Source organism: Pseudorca crassidens, chromosome 15 (assembly GCF_039906515.1).
Source record: "Pseudorca crassidens isolate mPseCra1 chromosome 15, mPseCra1.hap1, whole genome shotgun sequence".
Classification (NCBI taxonomy): domain Eukaryota; kingdom Metazoa; phylum Chordata; class Mammalia; order Artiodactyla; family Delphinidae; genus Pseudorca; species Pseudorca crassidens.
Window position 1 is genome coordinate 14,596,142 of NC_090310.1, and position 16,052 is coordinate 14,612,193.

A 16,052-nucleotide genomic window follows, 5' to 3' on the forward strand; every position below is an offset into this window, starting at 1 on the left:
AGCCACAACTACTGAGCCCACGTGCCGCAACTACTGGAGCCCCCGCGCTTAGAGCCTGTACTCCACAACAAGAGAAGCCACTGCAATGAGAAGCCTGTGCACGGCAACAAAGAGTAGCCCCCGCTCGCCGCAACTAGAGAAAAGCCCGCACGCAGCAATGAACACCCAACGCAGCCAAATTTTAAAAAAGCAACCAGTAACATCAAAGATCGCAGATCACCATAACGAACATAATAATGAAAAAGTTTGAAATATTACAAGAATTAGCAAAATGTGACACAGAGACATGAAGTGAGCAAATGCTGTTGGAAAAATGGTGCCAATAAACTTGCTCCTTGCAGGGTTGCCACAAACCTTCGATTCGTAAAAAATACACAGTATCTGTGAAGCACAACAAAGCGAAGCACAAAAAAACAGGGTATGCCTGTAATGTGCTGTTTGTCAGTTTAATTCTCAGGCTACAGCCACTGAACCTAAGAAGAGCAGAAGACAAGCACTGCCTTTCCTACACATACTTAACAAAGGCACTCAAGGCAACAAAGACTTGCTCACCACTCAGTGTGCCCCTGTCTCTGCTCTGGTCCTTGCTCATGCATAGCCTTCTACTTGTGTTGTACTCCTCAACCCAGCCAGTGAAAACTCAGTGCAACTCTACCAGTGCAAATTCAGCCAACCTTACATTACACTGAAATGCCAACTCCACTCGCAAGGGTCTCATCTCTGTGACTCTCGTGACCTGTGTCCCAATTTACACCTTTCTTAAGGCCTTTCTCCCGTTCTACTTTGTATTCTTGTTCTTTGTGTATTTGTCTGGTTCTCGCCCCTCACCCCCATCAGATAGGAAGCTGCTTAGATGGGGGATGGAATTTTCCCTGCAACACCCAACACTGTTTATGGGCCCATAAGAGGCCTTGGAATGTTTGCTGAGATGGATTAAATTGAATGATGGGACAGCATCTCCCTGAAGAATCAACAGTTCACTTTGTTCTACAACTCTATAGTTCATAAAGCTGGGTTTTTTTTACTTTATTTTGATTTTTTTTTTTGAAATTTTTTAAACTAGAAAAAAATTGGTGAGAATAGTACAATTAACTCCAATATACGTACCCTTACCAAGTGACTGTTGATTCATCAATTGCTAATATTTGCTACTATTGTTTTAATATCTCTATCCATCTAGCTAGCTAGCTATAATTATCATTATTTTTAGTTATTGAACCATTTGAGAATAAATTACAGACATTGTGTCTTGTGTCGCTTTACCCCTAAATACTCCATTGGTACCTCCTAAATATAAGGACATTCTCTTGTACCATGATCCAATGAAGGAAATTTCACATTGATATGATGCTATTTACTATCTACATATACAGTCCCTATTCAAATTTCCCCAATTGTCCCAATTATGTCCTTCACAACCATTTTTTTCATTCTCATTGTCTACTGAAAAAAATGTACAACCTAAACGTTGAGAATTATGTTTTATTTGGAGGACTTTCTTTTTTTTAATATTTATTTATTTATTTGGCTGTGCTGGGTCTTCATTGCAGCATGCAGGATCTTTTAGTTGCGGCCTGTGGGATCTAGTTCCCTGACCAGGGATTGAACCCAGGCCCCCTGCATTGGGAGTGCGGAGTCTTAGCTACTGGACCGCCAGGAAAGTCCCTCAGAGGACTTTCTGAGCACTCAAGCCCGGGAGTAGCCTCGCAGATGGCTCTGAGGGACAGCTCCAAAGAGGTCAGGGAGGATCCAGGGTATACAGGCGTTTAGCAACAAACACCTGGTAGCTGGCATATCAAAAGATTACTGTTGGCAGACCCTCCTGGTCTTGCCGGCTGTTCCCTTGCAGCGTACTTAATAAATCTCGCTTTCTACACTCAAAAAAAAAAAAAAAAAAACCTGTTAATTAAAGAAAGCAACCAGACATCTGAAGGTAATGAATCTGGTGCTTTTCTATATACGGGAAGATGCAAGAGTCTGGGCTCACTGAAATCATTCCTTTGATAGGCACCTTAGCTATCCAGGGCCAGTATCCAGTTCTTTCCCATCCTGAGTTCCCACAGGGCTCACCCTCGGGGGTGCCTGTAATGTGATGGCTTGATGGCTGCAGCATCCTTTGTTTACTGATAGGGCAGGTGACATTTTTGATTCACATCATCTATGTGTTGCATTTAGTTGTATCACTTTAGTCTCTTACAATATCGAACAGTTTCTCCCTCTTTCATTCTTAAGGCATATTAGTTATTTGTAAAATAGCCTTTGACTTGACTTTGCTGTCTCAGGTTATGCATTTGGGGGGGCAGGAAGGCCCCGAGAGTGAGGCTGTGCCTTTCACAGCACACAGCAGCAGGAGGCACACACGAGGTCAGTTTGTCCCATTATTGGTGATGTTGGCTTTGATGATCTGGTTAAGGTATCTGCTGGGTTTCTCCACTGAGAAGTTACAGTTTTTCCTTTTGTAATTATAAGCAATCTGCTGAAATGACTTAGCATTTCAGAGACTGTGAAAATATCCTGCTCCCTGTCTGATGATGATTCTTGCCTGGCTCTGATGTGCCTGCCAATCATTCAAGGAAAGTGGAGTTGGTCGGCGGCCCGGAGCTGAGGCTCTGGACATCACAGAACCGGGATGGGCAGAGAAGGAAAAGCACTGGGGACAGGAAACTGTGTGGACAGCAGGGCAGGCAGTCTGAGTGCTAATGCTGGGAGCTGAGCTGCAGCTCACTGAGGTGTGGGTGGCAGTCACACCACACCAGGCACCTCAGGGCAGCCTCAAGGGTACTGGCCCCTTCACCAGAATCATGACCTGGAGAGGGACCAGTTTGCAGGAAGCAGGAAGACCATCCTTTCCTCCTTATTCCCTGGTGGCCCCTAGTGCTCAGTGGGGCGGAGGGGGGAATGCCTTAGAAGCATTATTTCCAGAATATTTCCAGGGGGCTCCCAGCGAATCTGAAGGGTTCCAGACCTCTGGGCCTGGCCTGCCTTCCCAGCCAGGCTCCCTCACAGCCCCCTGCCTGTTTGCTCCACTCCTTACAAATATCTGCTCTGCTGTTGTACACAACCCTGGGCTGGCAGTCACGGTGGAAAGTAAGGGGTGCACACCCACAGGACACACACAGCCTGGGACAAACTGGCCACGAGTTCTTGTGTGCTGGACAGAAGGTGTATTCATTTTCTGTGGCTGCCGTAACAAATGACCACAAATGGGGGACTTAACACAAAAGGAATTTATTCTCTTACGGTTCTGAAGGTCAGAAGTCTGAAATCGAGGCGTCAGCAGGGCCGGGCTCTTTCTGCAGGCTCCAGGGGAGAATCTTTCCTCGCGTCTTCCAGCTTCTAGTGGCTGCTGGCAATCCTTGGCTTCCTTGGCCGTATCCTCCAGTTTCTGCCACTGTGGTCACATGGCCTCCTCTTCCCCTCTCTTATAAGGAAACTTGTCATTGGATTTGAGGCAGGATCCTAGGGACATCTAGACAATCCCAGATGATCTCATAGTGAGATCCTTAACTTATTTACATCAGCAAAGAGCCTTTTTCCACATAAGGTCACACTCACAGTTTCTGGGAGTTAGTACATATCTTTTGGGGGCCACCAGTCAACTTGCCATGGAAGGAATTCATGTATGCTCTTGTGTATACGTTAGTTTCCCACATATTTCTCTAACAAATTCTATATTGATGATTAGGAGTAATTAAAATAGTCCCTGATGGCTATTTGGGGCCTACCCAAATATTTCTGTCCTCCCCCTGCCACACATATACACACACACACACGCACATGCACAAAATAACATATCTACACAGAGATGTTTACACATTGTACCCAGGTCCTTGTACAGAAATCTGCATGTATGCTGTATTCATTCATTTGACACGTTTATTGAGTGCCCACCACGTGCCAGGCCCTGTGCAGGCACTGGAAACACAGCAGTGAACAAGGCAGCAAGCCCACACCTTGTTTACATTCTGGTAAAATATTTACACACACACACACACAAAGAGCATAATATGGATGCAGAATCTGCAGGGCTTTTCCATGCCCACGGCTCCCAGAAGGGCTGAAGTCAGCAATTCTAGGCCACAGGCAGCAGGGGAATGTGAAGGCCCTTAATGCAAATAAAGTCACCAGCAAAGTCATTTTTAAAACAACAAATCCTTGATTAAGTGAAACATTTGTGGGCAGGGGTGAACCCCATTCCCCAAAGAGCAAATCTCTGCACTGCTGTGGAGGGGCTCGGAGTTCTGGGGTGTGAGGTGGAGGAGTCTGAGCAAAGGGACCAGCTGGGCCTTGAACAGCCAGAGAGGCCTGAACACACGCACATGCTGGATTTGAGGTGGGCTCAAAGGACAAGGTGGACAGGGCCACTTGGAGGGGAAAGAGCCTGACCACAAGAGACACAGCCAGAAGCTGGGGGTCAGCCGTTGGCAATGATGTGCAGGATAAGGTGAGACTGATGACTATATCCTGGCATTATCTATCAAAACCGGCACTCACATTAGTGCAGGGGACGTGTGAAGTGGCAAGCTGGCTAGGCTGATCTACAGACTCCAAAATTCCCTTTCCAGTATGTTCCAGTTAGGGTGGGCTACCAGCGATGCTCTCTCATGAGAGTCAGAGGATGGAAGGAAGGCAGCACCTACTGTATAGCACACAGTTTCTCCCCGTTATTCACTTAATTGTTCATCTTTTCCCCCTGGATCTTCCTTCCTGTGTGCCTGTGAACAAGCTTCTGGCTGTGCCTTTGGAGCTCTAGCCTGCTTTTGACCTTCCCTTCCTTTATTTAGTGAAAACTGTGAGTAGTATGCTGCTAGTTTTTCTTTCTTTCTGACATTTTTTTAAAATGTCACATCTTGAGTGAGTAAGAAGTGGATCATTTCTAGACCAGAGCTTCAGAACAGACCACTATCTTGGCTCTTCTTGGCCCTTTGTATTTTCATATAAATTTAGAATTAGCTTATCAAGTTCTATTAAAAAACATGTTGAGAAACAGACTCACAAACATAGAAAACAAACTTATGGTTACCAAAGGGGAAATGGGGAGGGGGAGGGATAAATTAGGAGTTTGGGATTAACAGATATACACTACTGTATATAAAATAGATAACCAACAAGGACCTACTGTATAGCACAGGGAATTATATTCAGTATCTTGTAATAATCTATAATGGAAAAGAGTTGGAAAAAGAATATATATATGTGTGTGTGTGTATATATATATATATACACACACACACACGTATGTGTAACTGAATCACTTTGCTGTAAACCTGAAACTAACACATTGTAAATCAACTATACTTGAATAAAAAAGTTGTCTGTTTTGAAAAAAAGAGAGAAATTAAAGACCTAAATAAATAGAATATAATCATTTAAAAATTATAAATAAATACATAAATAAATTTTACAAAATAAATAAAAATCATAATTTAAAAATGAAACAAATACCAAAAAAAGAAAAAAAAACATGTTGAGATTTTGATAAGGATATGTATAATCTAGAAATCAATTTGGGGAGAACTGATCCTTAAAATATTGTTTTCCAATCTATGAACATGGCATATTTCTCTAGCCTCAGACATAGATCAACGAATACAAAAGAAGATATCAAAATGGTGGGATTGTTGGCTCAGTGGACACCCCACAGGAATGACTGGCTGGCACTGCTCGCCTTTTAGTTGCTGCCCTTGCTCCTTGCTTCCTGCTTCCAGGCTGCCAGGTTTTCATGTGACCTTGTCCGCTGCCCACAGCTGATTGGCTCAAGGGAAGGCACCTGCCTCAAGCTGATCCAATGAATGCCTTCTCCCAGATTTTTTGAACCAGAGACTGATAGAGAATTGAAACAGGCTCTTGTTGGTGTCTGAGGTTGTAAAAATATAAAATTTAGGAGCTCTCTACAATCATGTTTCAGATGATCTGGACTGAAGGATTGGAGGCAGATGCATTGCTGAGAAAAAAGAGTGAAACTCAGAGAGGCATAGAAACAAGACAGAGAGGCTGGTGGTGTTTGAGTCTCCGACTCCATATAGTTTCTGAGGCCCAGCTGCATTCTTGCTCCTGGGTTCCAAGACACCCATGTTCCAAGAGACCCATTGGTTCTAAGGGTCCAGTGTTCCTTAAAGATAAATTCATCTTCAGGCTTAAGCTATTTTGAGTTTCTACCACTCACAACCAAGAGTCCTACCTAATGCAGTTGGGTAGACTGAAAACAGGTATTCTCAAACAGATTCCAGGTAAGTGAGCCTCGGCACCTGGCCTTAACAGGCTCACAATTTGGACTGCAGTCTGGTGCCCTTAGAGAGAACCTTCTGTAGCACAGGCCAGCACTCTGTTCCCTTCCTCTGCAGGAATTCTGCTGCCTCTCTCGGGATAATTAATCAGAGATGATCGCCCTTATCCTCCTTTTTACACAGGATTTATCTATTCTAAGTACTTGTCTTATTTTTATGTGTGGATGGCAAACTTTGGTTAGAATTTAATTACCATATTTGTCACTATGATCACCCAGATGATCACTTGAGGGCTGTTATAGGCCCAACTGGCAAGTGTCCCATGGGTCAAGATATCAAGAGGCCCCCAAAATAAGATGCAAGCTCCAGATGGGACTTCAGGAGAAATACTAAAAGTCTCCACCACTTCTGCCACTCTTGATAATGACCCTATGCACCATGAGGCAGGGGTTGTTATAGTGACAGGAGAGTCAGCCTCTGAGTTTTCAGGAGATTGGAGGGAAGAATTTTGGAGATACGGTGCTGCAGGGAAAGGGTTTGTCCTATATATACAGACAGTCCTCGACTTTGCTAAATTCAAGACTTAAACAGTCTACACATTCATACATTTCATACACTATACACGGACAGACCTAACGCACTTTTCAGAGCCCGAATTTGCACTTTTATCTCTCATCTGACTCTGGATGATTCCAGTCCTGGGGGTGCTGCGTGGCTGCCAAGAGTCCCATTTCAGCATCACCAGTGGTCATCATTCTCAGGACAGCAACTGATGTCGTTATTTAAATATCTAATTGAAGAGAAAAATACTATACAAATGACAGTGCTGGTCAGTGATAAGAAACAAAGGTCTCATGAACTTAACCCAGTTGAGACAGAAGTGGGAATGATGAGCTGAACTAAAATTGGTGACTCTTTAGCTTCAAGTCAGGTGTTTACCACACTGAAACTGGTCAATTGCATGTTTATTTGTGAAGGAAAAAAAAATTAACTTTTGTAGGACAATAAAAGACCAAGTAGACTGGGAAAATGCATTCTTTTGGACAGGGCCTGAAATGGTGTATGGCCTGCTTCCACGGCCTTGGGAAGCATAATAAAGATAGTCCAGTTTTCTATGATTCTAAAAGGCAGCCTATCGTTGGCATTTTCTAAGTTACTTTGACAGCTCCAAGAAGGTTCTGGTCACTAAACTTTAACAGGGTTGTAAAAATTGTATCACGTTCCAAACTTTCTAAATCAAGATTATATTATTTTTGTTAAAAACAAGACAACAGGCCCAAAATGTAGTCACTTATACTAAGCCCCATGACACCTAAGTGAGACTTAATAATTATAGTTTTGGGGACTTCCCTGGTGGTGCAGTGGTTAAGAATCCACCTGCCAATGCAGGGGACACGGGTTCGAGCCCTGGTCCCGGAAGATCCCACATGCTGTGGAGCAACTAAGCCTGTGTGCCACAACTACTGAGCTTGTGCTCTAGAGCCCGCGAACCAAAACTACTGAGCCCACGCACCACAACTACTGAAGCCCACGTGCTCTAGGGCCCGCATGCCACAACTACTGAGCCCGCGTGCTGCAACTACTGAAGCCTGCGCACCTAGAGCCCATGTTCTGCAACAAGAGAAGCCACCGCAATGAGAAGCCTGTGCACCGCAATGAAGACCCAACACAGCCAAAAATAAATAAACAAATTATAAACTTATTAGAAAATAATAATAATTATAGTTTTGGCGTCTCCTGGAAATCAAATCTTAAATCAGTCAATGAGGAATTACCTGGTCAGTGAGGTAATCTGCCTGATAGACCCCTTCTCTCCCCTAAAGAAAGGTGACCTTGCTGAAACCAATCCACTTTTTGCTAGTTTAACTTCCTTACCCCCTTCCTTCTGCCAGTAAGTCTTTTATTCTGTACAGCTCCTGGGAGCTCCTTTCTATCTGCTAGATGGGATGCTGCCCGATTCAGGAATCATTGAATAAAGCCAATAAGATCTTTAACATTTCCTCAGTTGAATTTCTTAACACCCTGTAACATAAATATCTCTGCAACTGTCAATCTATATCTAGATGATGATAGAGAGATGACAGATACACAGATAGATGATAGATAGGGAACTATTCTCTGAGACTTATAGAACCTTTAATCAATGATGTCTGGGTCTGATTCTCTGGGAGAAAAAGGATCCAGACCTCAAGGACTGAGGATGGGGACTCTAGAATTTCTGAACCGATGAGTTAAAATAGCTTGGGAATGTGCTGTCTGTTGGGGAATAGCCACATGAGAACACATTTTACTCATTAATGCTGATGCAGGCCAGATTGCTTTCCAAGAAAGCCCGCCCTGTCACTTTTTCCAGCCACTCTTGTCCGAGGACACAGAGGAAATTAAGAGAGCCTGGGTATTCTTGGAAGGAATGCTACGCCTGAGCTTGGTGGCCAGAGTTTCAGCAGGGGTGTGTGCAATGCAGGAAGTGATAACAGAAAGAGCAACTCCCTGGGTCCTCCAGGCAAGAGAAGGGGATTCGGCAACTGGCGACTCCCAGAGACAACAGTTCCCCAGGTTTGGAGGCCTGAGAAGATTCCACTCCAGAATTCAAGTATGACCCTATTTCCCCTGTGCTTCTGAAACATGGCCAGGGATCATTTGGTAGCCAATTATTCTCTTTCAAGAGATTCTGCAACTTGGATAGTTGATTTGGAAGGAAGCAGCTAAGTACCCAGTAAAGTTAGCCCAGGGGACCTTAACTGAGAACACATCACCTGGAGAGACGTCTCAAAAGTCATAGGCCCTGAACCCACTGAATCAGAAATCTGGGGCCTAGACCCATGTAGTTTGGGGAAGGTTGTGGAGATTCTAATGCAAGCCCCGAGTTAAGGGCCAGTGCAAGAGAATACTGTGCCAGTAAGGCCAGGCCATGGCCTTGATATTTTTTTTTTCTTTTTATGTTAAAAATGTCAGTTTTGGGACTTCCCTGGCGGTCCAGTGGTTAAGACTCCACACTTCCACTGCAGGAGGCACGGATTTGATCCCTGGTCAGGGAACTAAGATCCCGCATGCCGCCGTGTACTAGACCAGGCTTCCCATTTTAATGAGCATACAAATCACACATCTTGTTCAAGTGCAGATTCTGATTCAGCAGGTCTAGGGTGGGGGCCTGACAATTTACATTTCTAACAAGTTCCCAGGTGATGCTTATGGTACTGGTCCATGGTCCACACTTTGAGTAGCAAGGGGGCTGGGTCAGTGGTTCTTAACCTGGGGCGATTTTGTCATCAGCACCCCCAGGGGACATCTGGCAGTGAGAAATGTCTGGATATGTTTTTGCTTGTCAACTGGAAGTGGAGGGTGTTAACCACCTAGCTGGTAGAGGCCAGGGACACTGCTAAACATCCTACAGTGCATGGACAGTGCCCACAGCAAAGAATTATCCAACCAAATTGTCTGTGGCTCTGAGGCTGAGGAACCCTGGGCTAAAACCAAATACAGAACTTATAAGGTTTCTGAAAAGTAGTTACTTTAGTCTTAACTCTTTGCCCCGTCAAAGGTCTGAAAAGGTTGGCAACTGGATTTAAGGAGGAAAATTTGGGGAGAGAATTTTCTGGAAGGAGAGGTGTGTTTGCTTCACATCTAGTGACTGAAGAAAAGGATTCCTCGGAGAACTCACCCAAGTACCCAAGCCTCAAAGATCTGGCTTTAAACATTCCACAAATCCGAAACCAACTCACAGCAGTAGTGCTCAAATAAGAACTTTCCCGTTTCCCTTTTCTCTCTTCCCTTTTTTGTATTCCATGTCCAAGCTAGCTACTCAAAAGTTAACTACTCGGACTCCATTCCCCACTTCAGGCTTCCCACCTGGGTCCCAGATTACAGGCTTCACCCTGAGAATCCTCTCACCTCTTCTTAAGTCCCACCAGGTTTTCGGGGCCTCACTGAAACACTTTCCTTGACCATCCTAGCCTGGGGTGGTCTGGCTTTTTTTTTTCTGTTTTTTCTAGATGCTGTCACAGCACTCTATGTATGCCCCTGTGACCACAGTTCTCTTCGCATTGTATTCTTTAAAAAAAAAAAACAGCTTTATAGAGATGTAATTCACATTCCATACAATTCACCCATTTAAAGCATACCATTCAATGGTTTTTAGTATATTCAGATATATGCGCAACCATCACCATAGTCGATTTTAGAACAACTTCAGCACCTCCAAAAACTAAATCCTGTACCTTTAATTATTACCCCTCATCCTCCATCTCCCTCTAGTCCTAAGCAAACATTAATCTACTCTCTGTCTCTATAAATTTCCCTATTATAGACATTTCATACAAATGGAATAATATAATATATGGTCTTTTGTAACTGGCTCCTTTCACTTAGCATAATGTTTTCAAGGTTTATCCATGTTGTAGCACGTATCAGCACTGCATTACTTTTTATGGCCAAATAACATTTCATTGTATGGGTATGCTACATTTTGTTTATCCATTCCTCACTTGATGGACATTTGGGTTGTTTCCACCTTTTAGCTATTGTGAATAATGCTGCTGTGACATTTGTGTACAAGTTTTTGTGTGGACATATGTCTTCATTTCTCATGGGGATGTATGTAGGAGTGGAATTGCTGGGTCATATGGTAACCCTATGTTCAGTTATTTCAGGACCTGCCAGACTGTTTTCCACGTAGCTGCACCATTTCACACTGCCACCCGCAGTGTCTGAGGTTTCCACTTTCTCCACATCCTCATCAACACTCATGTGTTTTTCTGATTAGCCATCTTGGTCATATGAAGTGGTATCTCACTGTGGTTTTGATTTGCATTTCCTTGGTGGCTAATGATGTTGAACATCTTTTCACGTGCCCTTGGGCCATTTGTATTTCTTCCTTGGAGAAAAGTCTATTCAGATCCTTTTTTGCCTATATTTTAATCGGATTATTTGTTTGTTTGTTTGTTTTTATTATCATTGCACTGTAAGAATTCTTTATATATTCTGCAGACAAGTCACTTATCAGACATAAGATTCGCAAATATCTTCTTCCATTCTGTGGGTTATCTTTTCATTTTCTTGATAGGGAGCAAAGATAGTCCATAGAGGAATCATATGTTGGGCAAAAATATCCAGGTCCTAGTGTCCCTGTCATACGTATCATGGTCTGGGGCTGCCCAGTAAGACCCTGGCCTCAGTGTGAAAGCTGAGGCAGATCGTGAGATGCAGACAGCTGGAGGCTGTCAGCTACCTGCACACCTGGCAGCTGAAGGACACGTTCTTTCTTGAGGGAGATCCAACTATCACATCTCCATGGCTCCCAGCGCCTTTTGTTTCTAAAAGGATAATCCCATAAAATATATTTTCTTTCTCTTTTCTTTTTCTTTTTTTCAGAAGCAAGATGAGGAGAGGCAGTGTTTCTTCAGATAAAAACAGAGTCCTCAGCCTGGGTCCTGCAAGCCAAGAGTGTCTGTAATGTGCCCTGGTGGTATTCCTGGGATGAAGCAGTGTACCCAAGGGAGTAGCTCCGAGTGGCCCAGGGAGGCCAGATGCTAAACAGACCTGGAGTCCCAAACGTACCAAAGACCCTTGAGCACAGGTCCCTTGGAGCAGAATGTTTGAGAAACCTGCAGGCCTGGATTGTGGGTGAAGACGGAAGAAGACAGACAGACAGAACCAGCGTCAAGGGTGAAGCCAGGTTGTCTCCTAGGTGAGTGAGCCTGGCCTGGGGCCTGTACTCTGGTGGGTAAAAGAGTCCCCACTTAAACAAGACACCATTTCCTGCCTCCTTTCCCACTGCTTCCTCTTATGTCTTCTCATCCTATTCTTCCCTAGTTTCATATCAATACACTGTTCTGTGAATTCATGGGGGTCACTGTGATCCCCCTTCAGAAACGAAGATCCCCTTTCAGGAATGAAGCACAAACTACCTCAGAGCGACCCCCATGGATAAGCCTCAGCCACCTTCAAGAATAGTAGCCTCAGCTGAGGAGAGCCACCTTACCCAAGGTCACATCCTCACCTCAGGCAGCCCTCATCTAAGGACTGACTGACATCAGAGGATAACAGTCAGGCCCTCTCACTCCACCTCCCACTTCAAACCAGCTCTGAAGGTTTGTCCCAGCCTCAGCTAGAAGCAGCTCAGGCTCGGGGCTTCCCTGGTGGTGCCGAGGTTAAGAATCCGCCTGCCAATGCAGGGACACGGGTTCAATCCCTGGTCCGGGAAGATCCCACATGCCACAGAGCAACTAAGCCCGTGCGCCAAAACTACTGAGCCTGCGCTCTAGAGCCTGCGAGCCACAACTACTGAGCCCACGTGCCACAGCTACTGAAGCCTGTGTGCCTAGAGCCCGTGCTCCACAAGAGAAGCCACTGCAATGAGAAGCCTGTGCACCACAACGAAGAGTAGCCCCTGCTCGCCGCAACTAGAGAAAGCCTGCGGACAGCAACGAAGACCCAACGCCGCCAAAAATAAAAAATAAATAAACAAATAAATTTATAAAAAAGAAAAAAAGAAGGAGCTCAGGCTCTAACAGAAACATCAGGAGATCCTGGCTACCCCTTCTCTCACTCCATCCTGCTCCACATCAAAGGAATCCCCCATCAGCATAGTTCTCCAGTCTCACAGCTTGGATTGGAATAGTTCATCCAAAGCTCTGGGCGAAGCCAAAAGTCACAATACATAGACGCTTAGAGCAGAAGTCTGTTCAAGGGGATGCTGAACACAAGAACCGGACTAGATGCTATTTGTGGTGCTCTGCAGATCCAGCAACACAGGAGTGGGTGAGGAGGAAGAGAGAAACACGCCACTCAGATTGTATTGCACTTCTCAGGTTGCTCTTCTGGAAAATTCAGCCCCAGGAAAGCAACCAGCCTTCTAGCTGTAAATCAATTTCAGTTATTTCTTCCTTTCCTCCCTCACTTCCTCTCCCTTTCTCTTTCTTTCTCTCTTCCTCCCTCACACCTTTCCTTCCTTCTCATTCTTTCTTTTTCTTTCTTTCTCTCTCTCTCTTTCTTTCCATTCTTCAAACAATTTTTTCCAAAGATAAAAAAAAAATACTTATTACAAACACCTTGGAACGCACAACAAAGTACTAAAATGGAAAGACAACTACCAATCAGAGATAATCACTAGTAACATTCTGACAGCTCCTTCTGGCCTTATTAACATACAGTTCTTAAAAATCATAGATGAGGGGGGCTTCCCTGGTGGTGCAGTGGTTGAGAGTCTGCCTGCCGATGCAGGGGACACGGGTTCGTGCCCCGGTCCGGGAGGATCCCACATGCTGCGGAGCGGCTGGGCCCGTGAGACATGGCCGCTGAGCCTGCGCGTCCGGAGCCTGTGCTCCACAACGGGAGAGGCCACAACAGTGAGAGGCCCGTGTACCGAAAAAAAAAAAAAAATCATAGATGAGGGACTTCCCTGGCAGTCCAGTGGTTAAGACTCTGCACTTCCACTGCAGGGGCCGCAGTTTCGATCTCTGGTTGGGATCCCGCATGCCGCACGGCACGGCCAGAAAAAAAAAAAAAAAAAAAAGATGAGAACATATTTGAGGTAGACTCTTGCAGCAAAGGATTCCCTCTATCCAAGCCCTTGTCTGATGCCCTCCCACACTGACTCTGGGCTTGGTCATCCTGACTGGCTCTGGCTAACGTTGATGTAAAGGCCTGGATCTAAGTCCTTTTTTCCCTATATATAAATACAAATATATATATACATATTACATATATACATATATATATATGACAAGTATACCCCAAATATTTATTCTCATCTGGGATCACACATTATTACAGGTGTTTTTTTTTTTTTTGGCCGTGCCATGCGGCATCAATGTGGCATTGGTGCTGGTGCAGTAGTGGTCACAGTTGGTTTACATCCCTAGCATCAGTGCCGATGGGCTCAGTGCCCAGCAGTGGGAAGACTGGTTCCCTCATTAGGTCAGTTCTGCAACGTGTCTGGGCACTGTTCCTCGGCGCTCAGTGCCAAGGAGTTCTGAGAGTTCCCCAATGCTGACTGATAAATACCTTTTCTGTGCAGACAAGCTAGAGTGTGTTCTGATGTAACTGAGAATCTTGAATGACACACTGGGAAAAACTAAATTAGGGAAGAGATGTATCCAGAATGAATTGTATGTATTGTCTGGAGTCTAGAGGACCTTGATATTTAACGTGTGGTCCATGTGGACCAGTAGCACCAGCAGCACCTGGGAATTTGTTAGAAATACTTAATCTTATCTCTACTTCAGTCTTGCTGAATCCAAATTTTCATTATAACAAGATCCCCAGGGGATTCGTAAACACAGATTGAGAAGCACCGGTCTAGCAATTCCCAATGCTGCTGCACTTTAAAATCACTTGGGTACCATTTTAAACATTGATGTCCATTTACATCCTACATGACAACAATTGATTCAGGAAAGAGTCATCAGTGGAGCCAAAACCACGGGGCAAAATGTTGTTGGGGAATAGGTTTTCCCACACAGCTCAAAGAATTTCCCCACAGATGACTTACTAGTTATAAAGGGGGAAAAATGACCTTTACGGCAGAGAAATCTGGCAGACAATAGGCAAACAAGTGACACAACTTAACATCACAAATAATTAGTCAAAGTGACAGCATAAGCCTCCTGATAAGCACACGATATCACCTATGTAGAATTTCTGCCAAAAAATGATTAACCTGAATCTCATACTGCGGTGGCAAAAAACAGACAAATCCAAATTGACAATCTGAAGAACAGCTGCTCAGACTCTTCAAAAACTCGTCAAAGGGCTTCCCTGGTGGCGCAGTGGTTAAGAGTCCACCTGCCGATGCAGGGGTCACGGGTTCATGCCCCGGTCTGGGAAGATCCCACATGCCGTGGAGCGGCTGGGCCCGTGAGCCATGGCCACTGAGCCTGCGCGTCCGGAGCCTGTGCTCCGCAATGGAACCTTGTCAAAAAGTTTCACGGGAGTCTAAAAAGACTGAGAACTGTTCTAGATTAAAGGCAACTAAAGAGACATGATAACTAAATGCACTGTATAATCTCTAATTACATACTGACTTGAGGGGGAAAAGGCTATAAAGCACATTTTCAGGACAATTTTGGGGAAATCTGAATATTAGTAGAATTGTATCAATGTTAAATGCTCCAGGTGTGATAATTATAATGTGGTTTGTGAAATTAATTTTTTTAAACTCAGCTAAAATTGGAGTTGGGACAGGCCTGTAGGGGGAGCTCTCATGACCGCCATGCATCATCAATTGCTCCAAACAGGAAGAGACCTCACCTACACCTCCCACCAGAAGGTGCCTCTACACTGCTATCCAGCAGGGAGAAGAAGACTCTTTCTGCCCCATGACAGCCCAGCTAATCAAAGACTAGCAGCCCAACCAATGAGAAGCCACCATACTTTGGACTCCCAGCTTCCTCCAATGGATTCTTTGGTTATCACAGACCCTCTCAACTCCCCACTTTTCCCCATAAAAGCAAGTTCCCCTTCCTTGTTCTCTGGATTTGCCTATGGTGTGCTGTAGTTCACACGTTCCAAATTGGAATTCCTCTGCTATCCCTAAATAAACTCACTTTTGCTGGTAAAATAGCTGGCTATTATATTATTAAAGTTGACATATTTGGTGTCAGAAGTGGGGTCCAAAGGAGGTGGACCTGAGAGATGATGGCTCCCAGAACTGAATGAGGTACCTGAACCAAGCCCTTTATGCTCATTGCTTCCGTGGGTCACCACCTGCTTTCAGTTTGGAGTCTCATCTTGGTTTCCAAGCTCCACTCTTTTTGCATTTTGAGCTCTCGGACTTCATTTGGGATCTAGAGAGGTTTTGTTCTTTCTGGCTCAAGGCTTCATCCT

General features: G+C 44.6%; 1 protein-coding gene across 2 annotated transcripts in view; it reads right to left on the reverse strand.

The window, feature by feature from the left end:
* The window catches only part of TPST1 (tyrosylprotein sulfotransferase 1), a 167,246-nt gene that overhangs the window by 127,092 nt on the left and 24,102 nt on the right, over positions 1-16,052 (reverse strand). The window contains exon 1 of one of the 2 annotated variants that reach the window (XM_067705996.1): positions 3,241-6,112. The exons of the other annotated variant lie outside the window; for it this stretch is intronic. The gene's annotated coding sequence lies outside the window, so the exon portion shown is untranslated. Of the gene's footprint in view, positions 1-3,240; positions 6,113-16,052 lie in introns of those variants that run through there. 2 annotated transcript variants of the gene reach the window in all.